The 10,317-nt window shown below is 38.4% G+C and overlaps 1 pseudogene; it reads right to left on the bottom strand.

The window, feature by feature from the left end:
• Positions 1 to 120: 120 nt before the first annotated feature.
• LOC150032552 (uncharacterized) overlaps positions 121 to 10,317 on the bottom strand; it is a 53,309-nt pseudogene continuing 43,112 nt past the window's right edge.

The following is a 10,317-nucleotide window of genomic DNA, read 5'->3' as shown; positions in this document are numbered from 1 at the left end:
ATAAGGGTAAGAAGATACTTCCGGTTTCTTTTCTGGTGGTGTGACTGTAGAATTTGAAGAATTGGTTTCTAGGTTTTCCAATTCTGGATCCTTTCTTGACTCAGCTGGAGGCTCCAACTCCTAGCCACTCCTCAGCGTAATTGCATGTACATTTTCTCTGGGATTCGATTTTGGCTGAGATGGAAGTTTGCCAGACTGTTTCTCCAATTTACTCATCGAAGTGGCTAGCTGAGAGACTTGGGTCCCCAAAGCATCCATGGCATTCTTTGTATCCTGCTAAAATTTAAAAGAGTTGTCAGCAAGACTTTTAACAATAGCTTCCAAGGACATACTTTAACCAGACAAAGCTCCATGACTAGGTTGAGTCTGCTCGTTCTATCCTCCCCATTTGAAGTTTGGGTGATCCCTCCACCCAGGATTGTAAGTCTGACTAATTGGGTCCCGCCTTCTGTTCTGCCCATTGAAATTATAGCCTTCAATTGCATTCACCTCAGGTATTGCTCCTTGCAGAGCACTTGGGCAGACATCAGCTGTATGGTCAGCTTCATGACACATCTGGCAAACAGTAGAGAGCTATCCAATTTCAACCTTCACCAGCTGCTTTACAACAGATGCTAGGTCAAATATTTCTTTCTTAAGTTCACTTACCTCGTGGCGGACTTAACACTGACTTCTGCTCTAGTTCCAAATTGTTGAGAATTTGTTGCCACAATAGCTATCAGGTTCATTGCCTCAGACGGGGTTTTTTATTGACTAAGGCTCCTCCTGCAGCTGCATCTATACTGCTTTTGTCAGTCTACATCAATCCCTCATAAAAGTACTGGATCAACAACTGGTTTGAGATCTGATGGTGGGGAAACTTGGCACAGGTCTTTTTTAATCGTTCCCAATACTTGTGAAGGGTCTCCCCATCGAACTACGTAATGTTGTATATCTTCTTTCTAATACTAGCAACTCGAGATGCTGTAAAGAACTTTTCCAAGAACTGCCTCTGCAACTCTTCCTAGGATGTGATGCTCCCAGGCAGAAGAATGTAGAGCCACTCCTTAGCATATCCCTTCAACGAAAAGAGGAATGCTCTCATGTTTATCTACTCCTAGGTCACCTCATTTGGTCTCATCCCATTGCACACCACATAGAATTCCTTCAAGTGTTTGTGTGGGTTCTCACTTTGTAGACCAGAAAATGCAGGAAGTAAGTGAATTAAGCCATATTTAAGCTTGAAGTTACCTTCCGTTTCAGAATACGCAATGCACAGTGGTTACTGAGTGAAGTCTGGTGTTGCGAGCTCCTTAAGATTTTTTTCTCGTTCAACCATTACTAGTAAATTCTCAAGAACGCTCTCTTCTCTGGATGAGTCTTCAACACAAATATCTCTATCAAGCGCAACTTGCTATCTTCTCTCTCTTCTAATTCTCCACTCCTCCCTAGAAATTTCTGCAAAATACAACTGTCTAGAACCGGTCATGCACCAAAAGAGAAAATCGATTATCAAGGCAAACACTACAAGTATCAAAGATCAAGAAATCTATTGGCTCCTCGACAATGGTGCCAATTTGGTAGGTCGTTGGATTCACCATCGTTCGTGAACCCATGCTACACAAATAATATTTATATGCACTGAACTAACTACTTATACTAACTTATAGTACAAGTGGCAAGTCCGAGGTTGACCGTAGAGAGCCAATTTGGATTCCTCAAAAATTGTTACTTGTAGGAAGTAACAACGGGAGGGGTTTTGTGAAAATTGTGAATAAAAATTACAAGAAAATGGAAAGTGCACGATGTGAAAGAATGTGAAAATTTATCAATTTAACAAATACTGAGCTTGGGTAATTCTAGTTTAATTCATCCCTTTTCAATTCTATCACAGACTATTCAAAAAATGCATGAGAAATTCAAATTGCAACTTAGCCTATTCGATTAAAATCCTAACTGGTAGTCCATAAAAACAAGTTAATTAAAGGAAAGTGAAATCCTTAACTAATCAATCAATCAACAAGCATTAAGACTCAAGGCAAATTGAAGCCAAATAATTGATGTCCATCATCAAACCAATTAATTGAGCAAGAATTATCTAAGTTAGAAAGTAAATACTTGCTAAATGAAATCCCAATTTAACACAACAAACTTACTTAACCCTTTCTTCTAGGTAACAACTACCTAACAATTACAAATTAGGGCCAATCAAAGCAATCAATTATACATGCAGCTAATTTGTCAGATTATCCCATACAAGAATATTGAAGAATAAGCACAAGATAAATTCTCATACATTCATATTAAACTCACAAAATTACACAATTGGAACGAATTAAACTACAAAACCTAAGCTAAGTTCTTACCCTTTAGCCACGAAACATCTTCAAAATCGATACAATATTCATAGGGGAAGAAATTATTACAAAATTCTGGTGAAAAGGGAGGCTAAAACGGAGCTAGAACAGGGTGATGGCATTCAAAATCGAGTGTAAAAAGCATGATGTCATCGGCTGAACCCCTAACAATTCTTTTATAGATTTGTTGCAGCATCGAAATGTTAGAGAGAGTGTTGCAACGCTACGGTGCAATTGTGCTGAGTGTTAGACGAGCGTTACTATGCTACCTTAACGCTTGATTGTGCGTGCGCTGAGGCTGATTGTCCATCAAACTACGTAGCGTTGCAACGCTCTGGAAGTGCGTTGCAATGCTACCTATTCTGTCCAAGAGCATTGAAGTGTAGCGTTGAACGAGCGGTGTGACGATGGCATTATGACATCTCCAAAACGTTGCAATGCTTGGAGAAGTGTTGCAATGCTGCCCTACATCCGAGCATTCTGTCTTCCAACATCAAGCTAGCATTGGACTTAAGCATATGAAGAGCGTTGCAATGCTCAACAAGGTAGAATTCTTCATTCCTTCTTCATTTGTTCAATTTGGCTCTTAACTTCATCATTTTAAAGCCTTTTTTGTCCCAAATACTTAATTCGACTGTTTGTACACTCGAGTCCTACAAAATAATCGATTTAACCAAATTAAGTAGCTAAGCAACCCCGAGTTAAGTAGAAGAAGATAGCACATTTATGGTGCGTCAGGCATTGGATAAATGATCCCAGGTGAAAAATCATACAACACTGATGATGCGTATTCATGCATCGAACTCATATTGTTATTCGCCATGAGGATTGGATTTACTAAAATATTAGCGAGCTGTTGAGCCAAATTTTTGTTATTTTGGTTGTTTTCCATTTTTTGTTGCCTTAACCTTCAACGTCGATTTGATCTGTATCTCCATCTGAAAGTCCTTACAATCTCAGGATCGTATTTGAGTTCATAAGTGCTGTCTCTACTCATAAAAGGTTTACAAGTCCAGGCTTAACTTGTAATACACCTTTTATTGAAAGTTTCTGTAGAAAGATACAATATCCAAATTTCGGTTAGCAACATTGCTAAAATCTGTGGCAACGGCGTTAAAAACTTGTTGCTTGTTGCGTTATGTGTTTCAATTGTGTTTATGATGCTAAGGATGAATGATGATGGAAAAGTTGTTTAATCTATCTCTTGGTATGAAGATAATGCTATGAGTTTGACGATGATAGATCTATGAGTGTGCACACCTTGCTAATGCATACAAGTTCTCTTAAGCTAGACCCTAGTATAAATCTAACCTAAGTGTCTTGGTAAGCCCAAGGTCGAACATAGGGACTCTAGAGTACTCTAACGCAGGTTTGGTCTTAAGGTTTCCTGATTGTTTGATATACGTTGGTGATCTAAACTGTTGGCATGTATTTAAGAGGAAAATAGAAGTTCAGAGAGAGGGAAAATATATCGTGGATGAGTGGCTTAAGCATAGATGGTATGCGTTAATTTCCTAGTGGTAACAACAAGCCTATATAAGCAGAACGACAATGAAATGGAAATGGTATAGATGTATGCTACAATCTAAGTGTATTCGTGATGCGTTAGAGATATGTTCTTTAATTCATGTTCAATATCTCTTGATGCGGATGCCACACTTATCCTACCTCTAGGGTGCATGCGTTGGTTAAAATTAACAGACAACTAATTTTATCTCTAGAATTACTTCATGCCCTAGCTTAATGCATTCAACAATTAAGTACTCTTTCGAGTGACTAATTACGTTTTCACTTCAATTAACTAATCAGGTGGATTCAAGTAATCAAATTTATGCATTCATCAAGCCAGAAGATTCACAAACACAAACAACTTACACAATCAACAAATGGAGATGTGAAGATTGGTTAGAAATGAGATTGAATTAATGATATAAGTTTTGATACAAGTAATCTTAGTTCAATCAAGTGGAATGGAGAATGAGAATGCAAGGTAAAAGAAAGAAGTCAAGTCGCAGGGTTCAATCTCTTGTCCCTTTTGGCTTGTTTTTATGCTTGCTACGACCAACTCAGTGGAAGGATTGAAGGAGACATCTCTCTCGAGCTTCTCTCCGGTCGCACCTCGTTACCAATAGTGGAGAATGGCTATCGTCCCTTCTGCTTGCTTGTAGATGGAAAAGGTGAAAATTGACTAACTACTGGCTAATTTTCTAACTTGCTAACTCCTTAACTTGCAGGCAGCTCCTCCTTATATAGGCAATCAACTCAGCCACTTGGTGATGTGATTACATTAAATTCGATACCCTGGGACAGCCGCCTGCTGATAGGTCTTGTAAAGACTATCCTTTCTATGATAAAACCCTAAATTCTATCATAATTGTTTTCTTAAAATGTCTATTTTTGTAGGCAAATGATGGGCGGAAATTGGAAGTCAATTTTTACTCGACAACCAAATCCCGTGGACGCATTATGTGATGAATGTTCCTAAAATATGCGTTGAGAGCCATGCGTCGATGGTCATGCATTGGAATGAAAATGTGCCAACAATGTATGCGATGACCATGCATCCTGCCACAAGTTTTCTTGCGTTCACGCCAAGTATAACATGAATGCAAGTTTCTCGGGTAATCTGAAGTCGAACACAGGGACTTGTAACTATATGTTTACGGTGATTGTGCATGCAGTGGTATAAATAAAATGCGAAGATGTTTTCATTGCAACCCTTAAGAGTGACCGCAAGGGAACCTTAGTTAGCGTCAGACTATGCGATCATGTTACAACCATACACGGCAAGTTATTTTCCAATGGAAATGTGGTGCGCCTAGTTCTAGGATGCATGTGTTGAACGCAAAGTGTCCATAGAGCTTATTCCTAAGTCTCTACTCTTGTTCTATGCGATGATGCAAAATGCATGAAATCAAGGTGACCACATTCAATCCTATCTTATCTCTAGGATGCATGCGATACATTAATAAAAAATATTGCTCATTCCTAAGCGCCTATCTCTGGTCATATGTGTTCTAATCTGGCTCTTCCAAGCCTAGATTCTGACCTGACCTTCCCAAGTCTAGATTCTGTCCTTAGACTACCCTCCTGAGTATCCCTAATGGACGAATGAAGCATACATAATACAAGACAGCCGCATAAACTTTGCTGACCTACGGTTGTTACTATCCCTAGTGAACAACACATACCTTGGTTAATGCGTCCAACCACTTACCCTCTCGGGTAGTTGATTATTGCTGACTTCACTCATAGACAAGCAATGCGCTAGCCCATAGACAGCCATTGCAGCAGATTCACACTAAGCAAATAAGATTACTCACATACTCACACAATGCACACCTCTCACGGGGTTGCTATATGTTTCATATCCCTAATCCACATGACTAAGTATGCAATACCCAAGCATTCTCACTAAATGTTGCAATGAAAGTAAAGATGCTAAGCAAGAAGATGGAGATGGAGTCGGAGGAATAGAGAAATGCATTGAAAATACATTGTATTAATTTCTTAATTCAAAATGTCATACAATACAATATAGGAAAAGAAAGGAAAAAGAAATGACTGGCTAGAAGCAAAACTTTGCTTCCAGCAGATGTGCGTCAAGGCTACCGATGGTGCCATGGATGGGTGGAGAAGCTAACTCTCTCGAGATCTAGCTCCAGTCGAAGGCTCCGGTCGGCACTTGGAATGGGTGAAGGAGGTGAAGAACTCTCAGCGTCTTCTCACGCAGTTTATCTGGATCACAAGGATCCGCCATAGGCGAACCTCAGGCGAAAAATTTGGATAAAATGAATTTAAGCTCATCAGCTTCTATTTATAGAGCTTGGCCACCAACAACGTTAATTGGACTGCTCTGAGTTTGACGTTCGGCTCGTTCGTCCTTTTTCAACCTCTGCCACTAACAGCGTGGTAGGCGAAATGTCAGCATCAGCTTTGGATTTTCTCGAGGTAGATGCGTTGATGCGTTCATTCCACCAACCTTGCGTTGATCCCATTAGAATGCATTGTCGCGTAGCCGCAGTCCTTCAATGGCCGCATTCACTTAACACCGCAACTCTACATGATGACTACAATCACTTGACGAGCGCAACTCCCATGCGATGGACGCATACATCTTATTACCATAACATCCATGTGTTGATCGATGCGTTTTCCTTGCGATAGAGTGTTTCTCCGCATGCAGTCGTCTATACGATGGTCCGGTTTCCGCGTTTGCATTCATTTCCTACATTAGCTATAAAGATAGAACATTGAACGCATAATTAACGCAAAATAATGGGTTAGCTGAGATTCGCCATGCTGATCGACACACTCTTTTTCTCATGAATTCCTAGCACGATCGGCGTAATTTCTGCCTAACAATCTTCATAATTCTAAGTAAGAGGACTAAGATGGCATGCATTTCTGCATGTCATCAGCAAACTTCAATCTCGACTCAACAAAGCTATTTCGGAGGATTTGGAGCTAATTCAAGCCAAATGACACCAAAATATCACTTAACAAGAAGATCTATGATGAACTACCACTTTGCCCCTCAAAAGGAACAATTCAACACTCTTCAGTAATGCTTGCAGCGTCGCGACGCTCCTTACAACACTAAGCCTGACGCTAGCACGACACTTGAAGACAGAATGCATCTATTTGCTACAAAACAGGGCAGCGTCGCAATGCTTGACCCAGGGACGTAACATTCCAAATATTCAGGAATAGTCCTTGCGAGTGTGCACCTTGCACAACCAAGTGTCAGCACAGCGTTGTAGCGTTAGCCCAACACTTCTTGAATTTTCTACGATTTAGCATTGCAATGCTGGCCTTGGCGTCGCGATGTTATGCCTGCTGATATAAATTTTTTTTGTTTCATTTTAGCGAGAGAGGGAAAAAAACTTAACTCTTAGAGTGACTTCGAATTTACAAAGCTATTCTTGTAAATTTTGGAGAGATTCAATCAATTTGTATTCAATCATTGTACCAACTGTCAATGGATTGCTTGAAGAATTTCATCATCCATGAGTAGATAATCCTTTTTCTTGGGGAATTATGTAGATTGGTACTTTCTCTAGACTTTTCCTTGAAATTTCTTTCATGTAATTACTTTATTTTGGATGTTCTTGCTAAGATTTAGAATAAAATTGATTAAGAATGAATTGATAACCCAAGATTAATCAATGTTTCAATGCAAAAATTACATAGCTCTATAACAAATTTGTAATTAGGGTTGCAAGAATTAGTAGTCTTGATAGAAAATGTGGACTTCTTTTCCTCTTTTCTTTAAAGAACCTATTAATTCAAAACATTCATGCAATCAATCTTGAATTTTCAGTCTTTTGATTTCAAGATTTGGAATAGTTAAGAAAACCCATGAGTTTAATGCAATTTAGAGATTAATTGTGAAATGTCTTTAGGAATCAATCAAGACCTAGATTAGGGTTAATTGTCAAATTAGCTAATTAGCATATTAGGAATTTATTCTTAATGAACTATTGAATAATCTAATTGCATGCTTTTTTGTTAATTCAATTATAGAATTGTCTAGTTTACATAAAATCCTCAAGATTTCATTTTCAATTGAATCTTATCTCATAATCTCTCTTACTTCTCTCATTACCAAATTTTCTATATCAATTCTTGCTTTTTCACTTAGTTAGTTTCTAGTTCCTTAAAACAAACAACCCCCTCCCCTCCCGCCCGTTTAATCTTTTACATTTTGGAATTCAATTAGTCTATTTTAGGCCAATTAATAGAGGATCTCTTGGGATCGACCTCTTACTCCACTATTACTACACGCTAGTTTTAGTTGTAGTTAGAACATTATAAATTTCATTTGTTTTGTGTAAGATAGAACTAATGACACCTATTTTAGACCAAACAAATTGGCGCCATTGTCGGGGAACCATACAATTGGCCTTTAAAAATACTTGAATTCCTTTCTTTTAGAAAAAGAAATAAAAAAAACTACAAAAAAATAGTTAGTTTCATTGAACTATCCTTTTGTGCATGACCCGCTCCTCTCGAAGTGTGCTTTGTGATTTTGTTGTAGATATCGATCGTGAGAATAGGAGAATACGAAAGGAAAGAATAAGAAGAGAAGAAGAAGAATTTGAATAATCGAGTCAAGAAGAGGAACCAATACAAATAAACATTATGGGTGAAGCAAGGGAGCAAACGTTAAGAGAGCTTGCCAAACCATATTACACTCAACAACCGTTATGTATAGTATATCCAGAGACTACAGTACCATTTGAATTGAAACTCAGTTTAGTTCATCTTTTATCGAATTTTCGAGGTAATCCAGGTGTGGACTCATACAAACACATGAAAGAATTCCATTTGGCATGTGACGGTATGCGTCCACATGTAGTAACGCAAGAACAACTTAATCTTAGGGTCTTCCCCTTCTCCTTGAAGGATGTGACCAAGAATTGGTTGTACTACTTATCGGTCGGATCGATCACCACGTGGAATGGTCTTAAGAAAAAGTTTTTAGAAATATTTTTCTCTGCATCTAAGGCTAATAATATTAGAAAAGAAATATATGGTATAAAGCAATTGTAGGAGAGTCCTTATATGAGTATTGGAAAGGTATAAGCAACTTTATGCTTTCTTTCCCCATCATCAAATTTCTGACCAATACCTTATTCAGTATTTCTACTCAGGATTGCTTTCATCTGACAGGAGCAACATTGATGCAGCAGTCGGTGGAGCTTTAGCTGACAAAACGCTCACTGAAGCTAGCCAACTAATATCAACCATGGCAGAGAATTCATAGAATTTTGGATCAAGGACTCTAAATATGATATTGTTCAAGCTAAAGAGGTTAGTGAGTTGAGAACTCGAGTATCTAATCTAGTTTTCCTTTTCACTCAGGTTGCTCAAGGAGGACTTCTCCAAATAAAAACATGTGGAGTGGTTGGACATGCTTCCAAAGCTTGCCCACAAGGTCAACCTCAAGTTAATGCAATAGAAGGTTTCCAAATGAAGTACGACCCCCATGGGTAAACTTATAACCAAGGGTGGCGAGATCACCCAAATTTCAAGTGGGGATCTCAAGGGCAATTTGAGAATCGAAACCAACCTTCTTCAAGCTCCTCAAGTATGTCTCTCGAGGATGTAGTTAAATCTCTTGCTGGCCATTCGTTAAAATTTCAACAGGAACTCCATAATTTGCAAAGGACAACATACAACTTTAACAAGATACAAAATATTTTCAACAAGAAAGTAGACAATGCTTCTCAAACTTGGGCACACATATCACACAACTTGAAACTATGGTAAGAAAGCTTGAGAGTAAATCATCAGGAAAGCTCCTGCTCAACCGGAGCATGTAAATGTAAGCGCAATCATTCTAAGAAGCGATAAGGAAATTCCTTCTTCTTCCAAAGTACCTAGCCCAGTTCAACCACCCAAGAAACCTGAAAAGGTAATTGATCATGATAACAAGATAAATGAATATGAGGAATCCTCCATCTTCCCAGAGGTAATTAACTACTCTCCCCCTAATATAGAGCCATATGTACCTAAGGCCCCCTTCCCTAGTAGACTAGCTGAGCCTAAAGAAGAAAAAACCAATTTAGAACTAATTGAAATGTTTAAAAAGGTACAGATCAATATCCCTTTACTTAATGCAATACAAAAAATTCCTAGATATGAAAAATTCTTAAAAGACTTATGTACTAAGAAAAGAAAAGAGAAAGAAGATGAAAGAGTAATTGTTAGAAAAAAACGTATCTGCTTTGTTAAAAAAGGACATGCCTCAGAAATGTAGAGACCCTGGAATGTCTACTCTACCTTGTAAGATAGGAGATAGAATTATCACTCATGCCATGCTAGACCTAGGTGCATCAATAAATGTCATGCCTTTTCATGTCTATGAATATCTTAAATTGACCTACAAAAAATGAATATTTGCATACAACTAGCGGATAGGTCATATATTCAACCCCTAGGCATAGTAGAAGATGTTTTCTTGAGAGTAGGAGAA

The sequence above is a fragment of the Benincasa hispida genome, chromosome 11 (assembly GCF_027475165.1).
Source record: "Benincasa hispida cultivar pf3 chromosome 11, pf3_genome.v1.1, whole genome shotgun sequence".
Classification (NCBI taxonomy): domain Eukaryota; kingdom Viridiplantae; phylum Streptophyta; class Magnoliopsida; order Cucurbitales; family Cucurbitaceae; genus Benincasa; species Benincasa hispida.
This window is presented reverse-complemented; position numbering and strand designations above follow the sequence as displayed.